The sequence below is a fragment of the Myodes glareolus genome, chromosome 8, assembly GCF_982192425.1.
Source record: "Myodes glareolus chromosome 8, mMyoGla1.1, whole genome shotgun sequence".
Classification (NCBI taxonomy): domain Eukaryota; kingdom Metazoa; phylum Chordata; class Mammalia; order Rodentia; family Cricetidae; genus Myodes; species Myodes glareolus.
Window position 1 is genome coordinate 34689508 of NC_142033.1, and position 6000 is coordinate 34695507.

Below are 6000 nucleotides of genomic sequence, written 5' to 3' on the forward strand. Positions count from 1 at the left end.
GATGGTCTCGGAGCAGGATATAGCAATCCTGCTCTTCTCCTGAAGAACCGCTAGAGCTGAGTTCCACTGTTTTCTTAAGGGAACGCCCTAGCAGAGCTATCTGCTTCTTCTCTGGCCCAAGATGTTACTTCTTTTGTTAATACTCTACTAAAGGGGTAGCCCCTGCAGAAATGTAGCAATCTCCTCTGGCTCCAGTAAAAAATTTTTTATTTTTTCTGCTCAGCCTTGTTCAGTATCCCCTCCCCCACTTTAGGGAGCTTCCCAGCGAGGTTCTTCTATTCTGTTCCCTGGCGAATGAAGATCATTACCGAAGACTCTCTAGAGAAAAAGAGAAGGAGGAGTCCAAGAGAGTGGCTGCCTCTGCCAGGGAGGGATAAATGGCGGCCTCTAACTGAACAGGCAGAAAAGCTTACACAGGGCTTCTTAGCGGCAGAGCTTTCCCAGGGAGAAGAGAGATTGGTTAGTTTTCCATGCTCAGGGATTGGTTAGTTTAGTTGGCCAGGGGCAACGATGACTTTGACTTTATGGCCAAACTGTTTCTTTCACTGGTCCTTTCTAGCCTTTTGACTATAATCTTAGGACCAGGGCATATTTCTTTCACTGACTCTGATTCCAGGGACAAAGTGTGTTTCTTTGGCACTGGTTTCAGAGTCAGGGCATGTTTCTTTGGTCCTGGGTTCAGAAATAAAGATGTTTCTTTTCCTGGCTCAGGTCTCAGATCCAGGATGTGTTTCTTTCTCTGACTCTGGGTTCAGAGCCAGGGTGCTCAGTGATTGGTTGGTTTCCTGCTCCAGTTGTCCCTTTCACCCTACAATAGGGAGGCTCAGAAAGTGAACCCAGCCATGACATTCGACGGGAACATTCTGCTTATCTTGTCACTAAACAATGCACGCTGTCACCCTGGCTCAGCTTTCCTTGTTATGACTCGACTGAATAGAGAATACCACCATCAACAGTGAAATCAATGTTGTGTGACCCTGTCCCCACTTCTTTGTATCAAGGCCCAAAGCCCTGAGTGGGATGCTTCTGAATAGTGACCTTAGGTCCCATGCTTGTTCCCTCACTGTGAGGAATCTGGGGAACAAGTGTCTGTTATTTTTAGCTTCCTTAGTGGGAGGTAAAACCTGCCTCTTGCCAAAAGTCATAAACTAGGGACTTTGTCCAACAGGAGATTGTTTGTATTGTCAAGCATTGTACAGCCGTGTATCTACCACAGAGCCTCAGGAGAGGTAAAAATGGTCTGGAATTAAAAGTTTCAGTCAGAATAAGATCACCACCAGCACCACCACCACCATCATCGTCGTTAATTTTTGATTTTTCAAGATAGGATTTCTCTGTGTAGCCTTGGCTGTCCTGGACTCACTCTGTAGAACAGGCAGGCCTCAAACTCACAGAGATCCGCCTGCCTCTGCCTCCCGAATGCTGGAATTAAAGGCGTGAGTCACCACTGCCAGGCTAAGATACATCATTGTGGGGCAACAACAAATGACTCTAAAAGGCCAGGTGCTTACGTTAGCAAAGATGTATTTCAGGTCATGCCATTTGCCGATTTTGAATATTGACTTCACTTTGGGTGCTTAGACACCTCTATAATATTACTGATCTGATAACAGTAAAAAAAAAAAAAAAAAAAAAGGAAAAGAGAAGGAGGCCCTGCAGGTCACACTTTTTTTTTGAGCTTCTGTTTGGAAATGATGAACATAACTGGCTTGTATATTACTGCTCAAAATAAACCAGGCGGCCAATGTGATTTCTGTGTAAGTGAGAAGCATGACATCACACCAAGAAGAAGCTGTCTGAATTTTTGAGTAATAGTAAGGGCAGGGCATTTATATTTAGAAAAGAATAAGAATAAATACACACACACACACACACACACACACACACACACACACGTGCCCGTGCCTGTGTGCTTGCTTTGAAACAAGTCTTACGTTCCTCAGGCTGATCTCAACTTGAATTCATGATGTAGCTGAGGCTCGAACTCCCGATTCTCACTGCTACCTCTCCAAGTGCCGGGATTATGAATAAGGACCAGCATGCCTGGGAGAATAATATTTTGGCTAGACACTATTATACTTCAGTCATCCATTAAGGAGAGGAGAAGGGTATGGTAGGCAGTGGGACTGAGAAACTCAAAGGCAGAGATGAAATGGTGCTTGGGTGCAGTTAAGTAACTGGTTGAGCAGGACACTTAGTGCTGTAGGTAAGGATAAGGAGAAAGAACCATGCTAGTAGGCAGGGAATGGTCGTGACACTTTGTTTTCAGGGTAATGAGTCTGCTGCTTTTTCTGCGGACAATGAGGCATCACGAGGGCTAGCAGTGCGTTGGACAGATCCCTCTAGTTGAAGGGTGGACTTGAGGGTTATTGTGGAAAGTAATGTGTTTATTTGAGTGAGAATGATGTCAACAAGCTATTAAGAGAGGAGAGGCGGGAGCAGAGGGAGGGGGACAGAGTGACTGGCTTTGTTGACAGATCAGATGCGAAGGGTGAGAAGAAAAGGACGGCTAAAGGATGCTCCAGTGCATCCAGCCCGAGCAATCTGACTTCCTTCATCTTCCACCTCGTGACAGAGTGGAATGCCAGCAGCACCTCTGTCGCATTTTGCCGCGCAAGACTTGCAGCGTCCCCAGATGAGTGCGCAACACAAGGCCAAAGGCCTCCGAGAAAATCAGGACAGCCAAATAGCCTCGCTGCATCTTCATGTTCGATGACAGAGGTCAGAAATGAAGGCTCGCTCTCAGGTGACAAGCTAATCTCACTGGTCCTCCTCCCCTGCCCCCAGGCCCTATTTCAGCTTACCAGGTTTGTGGATATGCATTTGAGACAAGAGAGGCTTGGACAGGTGTGAGTTACAGAGAGTTCTTCCTGGAGCACTTTGTTCTCAGAGTTTCCCAGTCCTCAACAGTACAGACAGCTCCAGATCTGGTAGTACAGGAACGCATTTATCAATGTGGGAAAAACATGTGTATATACATGTTTGTTTGTCTCAGCAAAGGTCACAGTTGTAATAATATCCGTGTAAACAGCCTGTATTTTGTTAAATTGGACTCACCTTTTTTGTTTTTTTTTTTTTGTTTTGTTTTTGTTTTTGAGACAGGGTTTTTCAGTAGCTATGGAACCTGTCCTGGAACTCGCTCTGTAGACCAGGCTGGCCGCGAACTCAGAGATCCGCCTATCTCTGCCTCCTGAGCACTGGGATTGGCGATAAATTTTATTTTATGAAAGTATAGAAGAAACTAAGGTGCCGTGGTCCTAGGTGTCATGGGATGCACTTGGGACCCCAGAATTCTAGAAGCTGAAATAGGAGGAATTTGAGATTTGCCTGGGTTGTACAGCAAGCCCCCCCCCACCTCTCAAAACAAACAAAAACTCAGAATAAATCGGAAGAAATCATATCAAAAAATCTACGACATTAGGGGTGATTTCTGTTTATTTTAATAAAAAAGATGACGTGGATGGGTGTTTTGCCTGCATGTTTATCTGTGCACCATGTGCACGCAGTGTCTGAGGCCTGGGCCTGCGGTGACCGCTGATAGCGGAGGTCCCCTGGAAGAGTAGTTAGTGCCCTTAACGGCTGAGTCATTCCTCTCATTCAATCCATATAATAAAATAATCCCTTCCAGGTGTGAAGGAAGGGTTCTCCTTCCCTCCTCTCCCAGCTCTGCCTCTTAGATCCGCTCTAAGATGATGAAGTCAGGGTCTTGATGGTGCAGGCACAGTTAAGAGCGGTTCATCTGGACCTCTGGGCCAGTTCTGCAGTGAAGCGCACCGTCAACCTTGAGTTGCCAGAACCGAGGCTTCCGGCTTTACATCCAGTTCTTGGGCCCTCTGAGTAGTTACCAGGAAGACACCAAGCATGGCCTGGGGAATACAATTATTAACTATGGTTAATCAGATTCTTAATAACTGGTCATTAGCCAAAATACACAAAAGAGAATGGAAAAACAATATATTAAAATCTGCTGGTTACATCCATTATTACTGATTCTTTGGGTAAGATTCCCGTAGTTACGTGACCCTATAGGAAGAGTTTTCAGAAAATGTTCAGGATGCGGGACAGACAGCGGCCTGGTGCTTGATTCCATGTACTCAGAAAGGAAAGGGGAGGGAGCCAAACGGTAAGAGAACATCAGGGATCAGGAATACACAGAATCAGGGCTGGTAAGTGAGGCCGGTCCAGGCCTGAGACGGTAATCTGTATATGGGGCTTGGTGGCTTCTGCCAAGAAAGCGGCTCATTTGACCTAGATACCTGTTATGGAAAATGACGCTGTAGAAATAAACGTCTAAAAGCTAATGGAAGTCAAGCTTCTCAGTGTTACAGGGGGAAATGCAGATGAAGGGGGAAGCTAGGATTGCAGTTACAGATACTCTGCGAATTCATGGCTCACCAGTTCAGCAGCACAGTTGTCTATGTAGAGGTGTGGCATGAATGGGCTTGGGGGTCTGTTTGGCACTCGTGGTACTAATGAGCACACCTTACACCAGTCTGGTATCTAAGTAGTTTATTGGAAGGAACCAGAGCTTTCTGGTTCAAGGTTGCCAAGGAACACACAAGATAAGACAAACATCTTTTTGCACTTGAGAACGGGGACACTCTCAGGTATATTTGGGATGTGTTAAAGGACGTCAGATCCAAACAAGAGGCTCACACGAGCTAAATTTGGGGCAATACGAGTAGTGGATTCTAAGCCAAGGAATATAATGTGACTGTGGCCTGTATTGCCATGAAGAAGTGAACCAGTGTGGAAATGGGTGGAACACCAACTAGGTAAAGCAGAGGAACCAGTGGGGCTGGAAAACAGCAGCTGGCAACAGTCACGAGGAAACGGTTGATGTTTCACTAGAGACAGGATATGTGCAGAGTCCGCAACCATATCCCAACAAGGCAGGGCTTTTAAACTATTAACCCAAAACATTATTTTCTTAACAATGGAGAAGCAAAGTAGTTAGTTGACCAGGGAAGAGACCAGTGGATGTTGTCTGCCTCCCCATTTGGTACTGAAAAAATAAAAATAATAAACACATAGATAAGAGATAGATAATCAGACAGACAAGACAGATGGACAGACAGACAGACAGATAGAATGGTAAAGTTCCAGTAAGCTGTGAATTTGGATCCTAGGTGAAGAGTACATAATTCCTTTAAACTCATGTTTTACAATTTTGAAATTTTTTTTACCCAAAAATTTAAAGCAGAGCACCATATCTTAAAACATATTTCTCAGAAAAGTCCCACTGACATAGTATGAGTGGATAAACTGGTTAGGAGAGACAATAGCGTCTGAGATGCAAGATGCGATCCTGGCCATCACCAGGATCCAGATAGCACTCTGGGTGAAGTTCAGGCGGCCGAGGGCCCACAGATTTCAAAGTAAAAAGACAATGCGGTAACCTCGTCAAAGGCCAGGAAGCGCCACCTAGTGGCAAGAAGGAGATTTTTACCATCTGTCAGTACAGGCGCTGTCGACTTCAGCGAGCTTGAAGTTTATACACCTCAAATGTTATCATTTTGATAATTACTAAAGAGGTTTTTTTCTTTTCTGAGAGGCTTTGAGATTTAGTATTTATTTGTTTATACAAGAATACTGTGTGGACGTTGCCATAGGCTTTCTATTGTGAAACACAGAACTTTTGACTGTCAGTCAGTTCAAGTCCCTGACCTATTTTCCATTATAAAATTACCGTGTTTCCTCTTTACAATGAAAAAGTAGCTGGCAGATAGTTTATGACCATATCCTATTTTTCTACAAATATTTAGTGATCGGTTGGACTATCTATAGACAGTTCTTTTATAATACCTGTATTATAAAATATCAATATTAAACAAAATTTTAGATTTATATTATTTCATAAAAATGCATGAGTGTTTTGCCTACATGCATGTACATGAACCATGTGTATGCCTGGTGCTAAAGAAGTCAGAAGAAAGTGTCAGGGCCACTGGATCCCATGGTTGTGAACCACCATGTGGGTGCTGGGAACAGAATCCAGGT